The sequence below is a fragment of the Protopterus annectens genome, chromosome 2.part1 (genome assembly GCF_019279795.1).
Source record: "Protopterus annectens isolate FY-2018-M chromosome 2.part1, PAN1.0, whole genome shotgun sequence".
In the NCBI taxonomy this organism is placed as follows: Eukaryota; Metazoa; Chordata; order Ceratodontiformes; family Protopteridae; genus Protopterus; species Protopterus annectens.
Window position 1 is genome coordinate 429,148,636 of NC_056729.1, and position 13,340 is coordinate 429,161,975.

Here is a 13,340-nt window from a genome sequence, read left to right on the forward strand (position 1 = left end):
TAGGGTGTTTGCATTTACAAAGTCCAGGAATCTCTGTGCCTGCAAGTTTGGTGTTGTGTAGGATTCAGTCTACAGAGGGACATTAAAGTTGTTAATGAGTATGGTATTTGGCTGAACTGTAAGTACCTCCAGCAGGTCCCAGTATGAGCTATGGGTTTTATGAGTCATAGAGGGTCACATATAGCTTGCTAGGATGTGATATAGGACTTTGTCTCTGGTAATCTGGGCATGGAGACATTTTAGCAGGTCATCTTATTTAACCAACCTCGAGGTATGCTTGTTATTGTTCTAGATCAACACATTTCTGTCTTTAGTCCCTGCCTGTGCAGTTACTCATCTAAATGTGTGGAAGGCACTAAAGCCTTGCACTGCTGGGGTACTCTCCATAGCTTTAAACCATGTCTCAATTACTTGACAGATGTCTGCATTCCCGAAGGTGAGGAGAGTTTGGAGGGAGTGCAGCTTCTTTTTTAGATGCCTGACATTGAGCAGTAACACCTTTAGATTACCTTGAGTTGATTTTTCTACTTTGGAAGGTTTGTCAATTTGGCATTGACTAAAATATGCACTATGGAGGAGGACAATTTTTTAGCCAGTATTTGAAAGTCTAGGAGGGACACGTGCAGACCATTCTTGGTAAAGCAAAGTGGTCTACTGACCATATCGACCTATGCTGAGAAATACTGTATCCCCTTAGAATGACACCAACCAAGCCAATTATTAAAGTTAATCATCTTTTGTTTGTATTGTGACATCATCCTTGATAAAGGAAGAACGTTGCTCAATCCTAGGCACATACCAGCTTGTAACACATAACCTGAGAGTTCTATAATGTCTCTGTTCATACAGTCTAGGGATGTACTTCTCAGGCCATTTACACCTACGTGGACTATGACTATATCATATTGGTACCAGGGGTGCAATGATGTGAGTACATGAGTAACTTGTTGGATTCTGGCTCTTAATAGGCAGCAGACCATTATTTTCTCCTTATTCAGCCTGGTGAATAGTGATCAGTATGTCACACAATGGAGTCTCCTATGACTACAGTCCTGGAAAGCATGTTGGTATGCCTTATGAGCTCTGTAGTTGGGGTTCCACTAGATGTGGCTGTATGTGTAGTGCTGGGTATTACTTTTGCTGAATACTTTTGGGTTTGGTGAGGATAATTTTTGCAGGTGGGTTGTCTGGGAGGTCTTTGGTGTTTGGGAAGACTGGATTGAAGCGTCTCAGCTTACGTTGGTCTACGCATGAGGTGCATTCTGTGTGTAGTGGGTATAGCATGTGTGTTTGTGACAACCTGATTGCTATTTTGAGTACTTGTATGCAAGAGATTGCCTCCAGTGACATTGTGTATATACATATCTCACATGCTGTATCTGTTTCTTTAAGGATAAACTGGTTGTCAGTGAATATGAGACAATTGCTACATTGTATCAAGATGCCCACATCTACCAAACTGTCTGCAGAGAAATTGGGTAAGTTCATATCCATGCTGTTAGGTCATTTATTATGTGAGATACAAGGGTGTGGTGCTCCAAGGGTTAATAGGCAACATACTAAGAGTGTTTGCAGGTTTAGTGCCTAGACTAGACTATACAGTAGTAAATTTAAGTGGCAGTGTTCCTCAATGCGCAAACTAGCTGCTCTATGCACCTGAACACACAAAGCAGTTATTCTATGCTCTTGAGTTACTGGGTAAAATTTCAAAGGTAGTTATACAGGGATGTATCTGGTGTTTGTCTCTCTACAGGCACTGCTGTATGCCACTGTGAGATGAGCAGCAGTGCACAAACATGCCAAATATATACAGGCACTGAAAAAAGTAAGCTGAGTAAAAAGCCCTCTGGACAATAAATGACTACATTCAGGGCATTCTACTGTGTTTCTCAACTCAGACAGACCAGACTACCACCTACTACCACTAGATGACAAATCCTAGTCTTTTTATTGTAAAACACAGAAAAAAACTTGCTGCAGAGTAAATATGCCACAGTTAATCCAGCAACTAACTAGACAGCACTTAAATAGTGCACATAAACATAAAGAAAACCATATCCCCTCAAGCCACATGCTCCAGGGATCTAAACCTCACCACAACAATAAATAGGACGTGCTGGAGGGATAGATTCCTGTCCCAGAGACTTCTCATGCTCTGGAACAACATTCCAATCTACATTAGGCAGAGCTCCTCTTTAACCTTCTTCAAGAGAAACCTTGACGAGTGGATGGGAAACAGAAAGTTTACCCCAGGGATCACTTCAATGGCTCTGCTGGACAGAAGCACAGGGAACTAATTTAAGGGGGCGGCGAAAGCCAACACATTCCAGCTAGGCTTATAAATGCCTTTGGGCAGCTAGCCTAGTCCCTACCTATGAGCCTATAAAGCAAGTAAATCAGCAGGAAAGACAGTGAGAGGCAAATGCACTTTCTAATGTAAAACACAGGCGAAGGCAATAAATAATTTGAGAAATTAAAAGCAGTTCTCTTAAAACAGCTTATGTAAGTGTGATTATACAGGAAAAGTACTTAGCTTTGGCTGCTGGATGGCACCAGATGCAAGTAGAACACTTCTAAAACACAGGCGAAGGCACCAAGCATTGTTGATCTCTGAGGAAAACAGACAACAACCGTGCAAATTTGCTGAATTTATACAGGCACTGAAAACAAAGTAAGCTGACTAAAAAGCCCTCTGGCCAATAAACAACTACAGTCAGAGCCTTCTAGTATGTTTCCCAACTCAGACAGACCAGGTTATCACTAAATGAAAATCCAAGGCTTCTTATTGTAAAAACATAGGAAAAGGCTTACTGCAGTGCGCATATAAAAAATTAAACCAATAAACGGTGAAATCAAAGCAAGTAAATCAGCAGGAAGGACAATTCCAGGCAAATGCACTTTTTCAGTATAAAACACAGATAAAGACAATAAATAATTTGAGAAATCAACACCAGTTATCTAAAGGTGTATGCAAGTGTGATTGAGCTGTAAATGTATTTAGCTGTGGCTGGATAACAGCAGATGCAAATGAAACACTTTTGAAGCACAAACTATGGCGAGGACATTGAAGTTACAAATGGGAGATCTGAGAAAATAAAAAGGAGACCATTTGTAGTAAGGGAGGTTTATTCAAGAACAATACTGTTTTACTGAATGGGCACTCAGTATTATGGATCTATGAAAAACAGTGGGTGGGAAAACTACATACACAACTTGCATGACTGATAAGAGCAATGAAAGAGGGGAGGGAGGGACTTTAGAAGTCAGATTACTATAAGGGGGAAGTCAAAGATACAGACTTTTAAAACTACAACAAGAAAAGGGTGGGTGTGCTGAGAAAAATTTAAGCTGCAAGAATTAGACTAGCTGGAGAGGGATCCAATCAAATCAAGACAATATTTAAGCTCTGTGGCTTCAGAGTATGTAGCAAGTCACAGTTCTCTTAGTCCTATGACTCTGAGCAACAGGTCAATGACCTCAGGTAAGTTAGAATTTCAGAAACTTTAACTTTTACATTGGGGGCAGGGAAGAACTGTAATTAATCAGTAATGAGCAGCACTTAACTCATTAACACCCATGTGGTGTGAAGGGTCTATTTCTACTCACCAAAATAACAGTTTTTCGAATCTCAGACACCCAACTCCACTTCAGCGACCATCCATTCTATCGAAAGCATATACTACTGAACTTCGTACCCTGGGAAACAAACCACTTGGCTACCAGGTTGAAATTTTCCCCCCTGTGTAGTGCAATCTCACAGCTGGTATATTTAGTTAGGGGGTTGTGGGTGGTGAAGCACCCGCTTGGGTGGGTTTAATTTGTTACCAACACAAACTATAAATGATGCAGTGAGTAAAAATGAACTAGAACAAAAAAATAAAATAGCGCACTAAAACGAGGGCATATAGGGTTAAAATCCGCCTTTATTAAAACACACAAAAAACATATTGAGCGCTTTCATCCCTACAGCCTGGAACTTCATCAGAATATGCATTTTCTCCTTGACAAGGAAAATAAATATCCCTCCATCTTACATAATAGGCTGAATCGTACACCAACCACATTTCCAAAAAAGTATTACATCAAAAAAATCATGAAACTAAAAACCAGAGTTGGGAAGTTTGATAATAAAGTTTCAAAGATTATGCAATGATAAAAAAAATAAATAAATAATTCCCCATTATTTACCCTTTAAATATTTTGCCATTTTATAAAATTAGAAGTACAAAGTAATAAAAAGAACTAAAAAGAACTATAACCTGTTAGCTCTTTCATACAGTACAGGTGAAATAGAAGTAGACCTGGTGTGAAATATCAAACTTCTAGCAGCCAATACATGTCCCTGGATTACAAAGCATTTTCTGAATAATCAACTTAAAAAGCATATGATAAACAAATGTAAATATTTTGTGAATGTTAAAACTATTAAACTGTACAAATAGTAATGTTATCAGTAAGAAGTATTCTTTACAGTGATAATAGTGAGTCCATTCATAGTCGTTCCATAAATACTGTAATATATTATAATGTGCACAAACCCAGAATTATATTTTTTGCTAACCTTTCAAAAACAAATTATCATATTTTGGAAAATGTATAACCAAGACATATATTATTAGAACATATGTAGGCTTTCATATGGCAGCAAGAAATTATTCTCTGAGGACAGGTCTATTGTGATACATATATAAACATGAAAACATATGCTTAATTTTATAATTAGAAATATAAATAACACTGAATATCTCTCAATATGTGAAACTTAGTGCAAATATCAATGGCAGTTTCCTTCAGCAACATCTAAAGTTTCATCTGATGCCATGGAATTGTTTGCAAATTACTTTTTTGAAGTATTAAGTATATATGGAAATATTTTTTTAATAATTGCTAACAAAGAACTAGCAATATCTTCATTACAGTGCAACATAAATGAACACTGAGACTGAATTTTTCCATTTCCCATTATGGCATGCCATGCCATACCCCTCAAGGGCATGTATGTATCTTAGTTATGAAATAAGAACATACATATGAAAATATGAATAATAAAATGCAGTGATTCGTTTCTGTACTACAGGGCACCCTAGATTAATAATCTTAGTGTCATTTTGTTAATAACTCCTTGCCCTTCCTATTAAAGCATATCATTAGCTAATAAGTCATTTCATTAAAGAAGACAAATCCAAAAAAGGTATGGACAACATAAGGACCTATGGGTGTAAACTGGACGTATATATAGGTGCTATAGGCTTGAATGAGTTTTAATGTATCAGTGGAGACTGGGGCAGACACACAGAATGGGAGAAAACAGTAACAAAGTAAACAGAAGTGCACAAGAATGCAACTTTAAGCAGGTAAATTATACCAGAATATAAGACTAACAGCAAAACTGGAGTGTAAACAGCTATAAAAGTGCTGAAGCAAAAATTCCATATCAGAATTTACAATACTGCCACTACTGCAATACCTCTACAGCTAAGGCACCATGCAGAACTTTACCAATAATATTGTTTATGGAAAAATGCAGTAATAAATTACTAAACAAGACTCAAATCTAGCAGCAGCTCACAGTTCAGCCCCAACTGTGAATGAAACTACAAGACTAAGGCCCCAGACAGGGTTCAAAATACAAAAAGCTAGCTTTACAAGTAATTCTACCTAAAGAGATAGAAGTGTGGTATAATGCATAAACTATGCTAAGATCTTGCAGTGATTCACAATCTTCCCACTACTGCAAATGAAACTACAAGACTAAGGACCCAGAAGAAATTAAACAAATGCAGACATAACTTTCTTTGGCTAAAACATAGAAAAAGCAGAAAAGTATCACTGCACAGGTCACTATAAATGCAACTGAAAATATTTAAGCAGAACTGAAATAAACCTTAGAACCTTTTTAGATGAAAAGCTTGTTTCTCATAATTCAGGTCTTTCAACACCTATAAGAATCTTGAATAGAAGATTTCAAAGGTTTCAACTTATAGGTTCATAAGCAAATACTAGACTATCACTCTGCAGACTATTGCAAGGTTAACCAATAATCAGAGGTCAGAATTAAATCCTGCACCTTGTACCTCTGAAGTAAATACCTTAACCATTATGTCAACCCCCTGTTTGCATAATGTTTTTCATATCTTTTTTCAAACCTTTTTTTGAAGTTATCTGGTTGATCCCCCTACTGCCCACTCAATCCAATGCTGCACTAGCCAGTAGGAGAAATAATATCATGTTTGTCATAAATTATGATGCCCTGTAGTTTTAAAAAAGCTAAATAAAATGTTTTTTTTTCAGTCATTTCTATTTTACAAAGGCAATAAAAATGTTTTACAGCCATTTTTAGAAACTCCTACCTGTTGTGTTCTGTAGCCTGTTTCTGGCCATTTTCTGAAGAGCAACACAGATGCCTAGTGTCATATGCAGACCAGCAAATCAGACTGCAAGGCATTTGTGCAGTTCCAGATTAAACCAGTTGTAATTATTTTCCAGTGTTTGTTTCTTAGACAAGACATTTTGTGGAACAAGCTACACATCTATGTCAAGCAAAGTTCTTCAATAGCACTCTTCAAGAAAAATCTTGATGAGTGGATGGGAAACAGGAAATACACCCAGAGGATCACTTCTGTGTCTCTGCTCGACAGTGGCACAGGAAAATAACTTTTTTGGGTGGCATAAGCCATGGAACCTTGCTGGCTAGGCTTACGTAGGCCCTTGGGCTGATATTCTAGTACCTACCTATGAACCTATGAACCTATGAAATGTCCAGGTAAGTTATCTTTCAACTGTACTTGATTTTCCCTTATGTTTTAGTCTGTTTAAAGGATAGTCCTCATAAAACTATCTTAGCCAGTATTCACTTTGAAACAACATGGAATGTTTCATCAGCCCTGTTAGCATAAAAGTTCAAGAAGGCCTTAAGAAAAAAAATGAGTGGTCAGTAAGTGAGTGAGTGAGACACTGTGATTTTGTGTATAAGACATTTTAGTGATACTTCAAGGTATCAACTAAAAACTAACACAATGCTGTTAAACTTCACACTGCTTCATAGTGCCTAACTACTGGCTCTTGACAGCTATTTATAGCGGTTTGGAACTGGTCAGTAAGCCGTAAATGTGATTCTTTTTATGCTGAACTATGAATATGTGACACATTTATTTCTATTAAAAACTTGACCCAGACAGAGCACATATGGTACTTAATGGTATCAAATGAAAGCTTACAAAATGCTGCAAGAGTTGTCACTGATACCGGTTGTCTACATATAAACAGTTTGCAGATATTTATACATGTTTAGTAATAAAATATCCCCATATGCATGAATACTACATTTCTGTAAATATATTGGGTACTGCTCGCCTGGATGCAATGTAGAACAGGATTTCTCATGCCCAGTTAAAGGACAACAATGGGATTCTATTATTAAATGGTCAACTTCTCTGTCTTTTTTGTCCCTATTTACTGTCCCTGCTATGAATAAACAAAAATACAGCAGTTAAAATATTTTAAATTGAGTGTTTCTCTCTACTAGAACAGATACAAACTTTTGTGCCACCCTTACTGCAGTCTCCAGTACACTGATGTCATCAAGGCCACTGATTACAGGTAGTTTTACCGCCATTTCCCTCCACAAACTGACATCACTACTACCATCCTAAAAACCCTCCCTTGCTGTGACGTCACAGCTCCCTGGTCCTTCCCCTACCCATACAGAAAGTAAAGGCTAGAACAAGGAACAGTACATGAGTCAAGTCTCCTGCTTTGAGCTGTCAAACACAGCAGGTAAAAGCTCAAATTACCCTTAGCACTTTGACAGCTAGGGAAGTTAGGAGTGAAGGGGATGGGAGATGAGTCAAACGGCTTCACAAAAGATTGCAGTTTAGCTATTCTGAAAAGAAGCAGCAGTGAAAAGCACTTTGAAAGTATGTTATGTGGCACTTGCACTGTTTGTGTTTGAAGTAGTCACTGAACAGCATGAAATGTTACTTAAAACTAACTGACTGAAAGACAGCAGTGTAGGGATGTAAAATCAATGCAGTCACAATAGCTTTAGGAAGAAAGAAGCCTGTGTGATGCAATTTTTTACAGACAAGCACTGCACTGTGGGATACCTAGAGGTAGACTAAACAATCAGAATTACTTCAAGATTCCGGAATATATAAATATTTAAAAACTTGTAAATAGCTCCAGAGTGGTGTTAAAATGTAGGAAACACTAAACTATGATGAAATAAACGTGTTTTTTTGAGTCTGTGGGTGCGGTTCTCCTTTAAGACAGAGATCAAGGACGGCTCCTCAGACAAAAAGTGTGCTTGGTACGACAAAAAGAGGGAGTTATTTTCTGGAGATATTATGAATGCATTTATCTATCTATCTATCTATCTATCCATCTATTTATATATCTTTGTTAACTGGATAAGCTCAAATGGGCAAAAGCCTGTTTTCAGTACTGACCTGGAGAGAAAGGCTCCACAAGTTAACAAAAGTCATATATAGTTTTACATAGGTTTAAAGACATTAGCTTACAATGAGACAGATGTTAATTACTATACTAATAACTTGAGCCAAAAGGTGTTTATGTGGTACTCCATGGTATTAAGTAAAAACATGTACAATGCTGGGGAAAAAAAACTTTGCACTGATAGATGGTATCTAACAAGGATTGCTTTGCAGATATTTATATTCATTTGTTCATGAAATGTGCACATTTACATGCAAATCATAATTATAGAAATATCTAAAAAAATGAGTGACATCTACAAAACTGCTTTCTAGCAAAATGAAGGTCACATCTGCAGGAACAACTATCAGATTGATAGTTGGGTGTCTACTATGTTTAGAGAAATATTAACAGCTGTATAATTACATTAAATTAACATAGCATCTAATTACTTGTTCAATATAAAATTTTATTTATTTGACATTTGTTAAACAGGGTGGTCTGACTGGGTCTACAGAACCCGTTTTTAGCAGAGGCCCAGGGAGAAAAGCTCCACATACAGTACAATACAAATACATTATAATCCAATGCAATAAAAATCACATTAGAAATACTATACAAAAAAATAAGTTGAAAGAACAAACTGCTACAAGATGTTGCAATATATTGCTAAACATCTAGACAATTCTATACAGTTAAAACATTACAGACAATAATAGTCACTCTGACCATACATGATGTAGACAGTGTCCAAAAAATTACATAGGTGGTGCAGTGTGTGAAATTGACTATTATAGTATATGCAAAATAGAATGTTACTTTCAGTTAGGAAAACAGCAGCCAGAAAGTTAGTGATGCAGCTAGATAGTGAGAGAGGGTTAAGAAGAATAGAAGCAATAAAGTCTGAGCAGCAGCTTAAGGATATGGTATAGAAGCAGAGAAGGATGTTAGACTAGCCTTAGGATCTTGCAGTCTGTGAAGGATTGAAATGTGACAGAAGAGGAAGACCTGAGCATTAGGCAGGCTTTATGCAGGAGCAGAGCCATGTATTTTTGAGATGATTTTTTTAAAGAGGCTTTGGAATGGGTTAGGCCAGGCATAGACCTGGTAGCTAAAATTAATATCATATCTGGATGACATGTTAATTTTACCACTAAGAAGATGAGTATATACTGTATAATTTTAATATTTGAATTTTTTTGTAACTTTTATAATTGATGAGATATAGGCAGGTTGCAAACCTACATTCTCAGGAATTTAGCTCAGGTAAAAACTGTTTACCCAGGAAACCTGCAGGCATCAGGTGTTGTGGAATTCCACCCAGACTACATATTAATAAGTTAACTCCACCCCGCTTTAGTTCTGCAGCCATTACTGTCTAGCAATTTGGACAAACAAGGACACCATTTCCTTTTACCCCTAGGACAGATGAGCTAGTGTAGGTTGCTTACTCGTATCTTTCCCTGTGTCTGAGCCACTAGCCAAACTTGGGTTATCTGAGCCACAGTAAGGGTTTCCTCTCTCTACACAATCATGTCAACATACCTCTCAACTCTCCAGATTTTTCTAGAATGTCCAGAATTTTGCACCATATGTTTGGTCTGTTCCTCATAAGATTTGTGGTTTTGAGAATTGAAATCACTAAATAATGTTAGACAATGGAGATTCAGACTTCATACACTTAAAAAAAATGAAAGAAAATGCAGGACCTGTTGAGAGGTAAGAGTGTCAGTAGCCCTAATCTGAGCACAAAGAATTTAAAAATTCTATGTGCATGTTTATTCTCCCTCACACACACACTTTAACAACATCCAAGAGACTCAGACAGCTTACAATGATGATGCATGTTTAGACAAGTTATTTACAAAAGTTACCAGATTAATTAATCCCACAAATGGATGTTTTGCTTCATCTACCAGAGGTAAAAATGCTATATTCTCTCCAAAGTCAGGCAAATCACTTGGTCCAGTGAGATTATAACATGAACTTTAGAAACAGGTTTGTGATATTGTAGCTACCGTCCTTCATTAGCTTTACACTGGACTCTTGAGCAGTGAACTGTGATCCTCTCAGCTGTTATATGTCATCATAACCATTATTTTAAATATGGGAAAGACCCCTTGCTCACTTTTAACAGGTGCTGCCATCCAACTTCCTCATAACTCTCTTTCAGCTTCCAGGCAAACATGCGCAACATTGTCACCATAGACAATATAATGCTGCAAATCCTTCAACATCCAAACCATCACTCCCCTCTCCTAAGTATATTATACCTCATAAATAAACTTTACACCCCCTTCATTTCAGCATATACTTTATTTTATGGCTTCTATTTCAATTCACATTTTAAAAGTATAGAAAAATAAAGCAGATATTATCTGTCTTGTACATATAACACTGGCAACTGTTTTTCATTTTTCAACATTCTATCATTTTATTTTGCCACAACAGCATTCCCCTACCACCATCAACTCCTTTGCCTAGCTTACCCATCAGAAACTAAGAGGTGAGCCATGCACAGACAGTTCAACTACAATAACAATTGTAATGACCACTGAGAAAAATATTTCACATTCTTTGTCATCCTTCAGTTTAACCTGACTATTAACAAATAAGCACAGTCAGTTCTATATTGTTCTTCAGCTGTAACTCTATTTCATGGCACATAAGCACTACAGACTTCCAAATATCCACCTCCACTGTAACAAATTCATTTTTTTGTGTAGATCTTCACTCAAGCATTTCTCTCATTATCCCCTTCTTAAGATCAGGAAACCCTAAATATGTACATGTCACCTTTAGTAATAAGACCTATTCTTGGGAAAATACACTCATTATTGCTTAAACAAAAGTTATGTACTTAGCATGACAATAAAGCCATGTTGTCTTCTTTTCGTCCAGTTCAATCTTTGGGTTATCAGATCTGAGCTCGGTGCCTTTAGAAGTTGTGGAGCCAGGGCTCTGACACGTTCCCTACCCATAATCCCTCTCTTCCTCCAAATACTTCAGATCAAGTTTGCCTACTTTTCAGCTAACAAAGTCTCTTATTATCTCACAAATTATAAAACATAAATTCAATACTTGAATATAACCTGGAGAAAATGACCAGCTGTGTTGTATAATGGCAAGGTTCTTGGTTAGTTTCATTCAATCAAACAGGAGCACCAAGTGAGAAATTTGGAAGGGGGGAGGAGGAAGGGATGTTGAACCAGATGAAAAGAAGACAGCACAAATCTATTGTTGTATTAAGTACATAACTTTCATATCCAGTGTTTTCTTTTTTCATTGGATTCAACCTTAGGTACAAATTCCCTAGCTGCCACAAACCTGGGAGGTATCAAAGAAGGATATTTTTGAGAATGGTGGAGCCAAAAGATGTATGGGATCGTGATTGTATTTCTGGCTTGCAATGAGAAAAGAATGTGTGAACTGTGTTGCAAGTCAATGCAGCACAGATTTAATCTATAGGAACTCTTAAGCATAAAAGCACAGAAGTAGCCACATACCTTGTTGAGGGAGCTCTTGGTTAACATTAGCAAGAGTCGCAATTATTCATATACAAAGGCTATGCAGTTTGACAGCCACCTTGACTGGGTGACTTTACAAACACTCTGGCTTAGCTTGGCTTTAGAAAACACTACAAACAACAAATCAGATTTTCTGAAATCTTTAGTCCTATGGAGATAAAATCTAAGTTATCTGTGGACATCCAATAGCTGCAGAGTATATTCTCCTTTGTTATAAAATCTTGAGAAGAACACTGGTAAATTTCATGGTTTGATTAATGTTCATTTCTGGTGCCAATTTTGGGATAAATGTAGGATTGTTCTCAAAGAAACCCTACCATTATGGAAATGAGGTAAGGAGGTTTACAAGAAAGAGCTTGCAATATGGAAATCCTTTTACCTAAAGTCATACTCAGCAAGAAAATAGTCTTCCAAGATAGGTATTTTCACTCTGCTGAAGCTGCTTCTTCAAAGCAGGGTTTGTTAATGCCTGAAGCGTGATAGTTGATGGAGGAATAGGATCCCTTGTGGGAGGTCTAAATTAGAAAGTACCCTTGAGTTTCCAAGATAGATGAACACTAACCAACACTTTAACTTCAGCTCCCACAATATGAAAAAAGAAACTAAAAGAAAAGGCCCAGGAACTATCATTTTTAGTAAAACCAGTTACTGTCTAATAAGTACACTACCTGGATGTCAGCAAAGAAGAAACTATGAGAGTCTGAAAGAAAATCAACTATAAAGGATGAAGAGAAAACACTGACTGGGAAGAATCCTGCAGCTATTCAACAAAAAGCAATTCAAGCTCCAGCTCTGGTTACAAGATATAGTTTCCAGTAGTCTACTGGAAAAAATAATTCAAATGTGCTCAGAACTGATTAAAATAAATCAAACAGTGAATGAGTATATCAAATCAAATAAGAAAAGGCTGGGGAAAATGGAAGATGCGTTAAACAGATATTCAGATGAGCAGATAAACTGCAAAAATCAGAGGTGAAAATGAAGAAAAGGTTGGCTGAGTATGAGACTGCTTAAGAAGAGATGTTTAAAAACATGGTAGAATTAAAGGAGAGCATGCAGGAAAAACCTGAGATTTTCTGCTGTACCAAAGAAACTAGAAGGAAAGAATTAATTTTATGAAGGCATAAATAAGCAACTGGGCTGGCATTCCACAGCAGGTTCTGTTAATTAAAAGATCACATGATGTGTATGCTCCAAACCTGGTCATTAGAGAAGTATCCAAGACCTGTATTAGTAAAGATGCAATCCTACCAGCAAAAAGAGTTGATCCTGACAAAACTGTGGCAGTAAGGCAAAGTATTAAAAGTGGGAGACAGCAGAGCATTTATGGAAAATGACTATTCACTATACACCAGGTACAAGAGAAACACGTTTATTACA

General features: G+C 37.0%; 1 protein-coding gene across 3 annotated transcripts in view; it reads right to left on the reverse strand.

The window, feature by feature from the left end:
* The window catches only part of TTC29 (tetratricopeptide repeat domain 29), a 3,626,200-nt gene that overhangs the window by 560,347 nt on the left and 3,052,513 nt on the right, over positions 1 to 13,340 (reverse strand). The gene's annotated exons all lie outside the window — the stretch shown is intronic.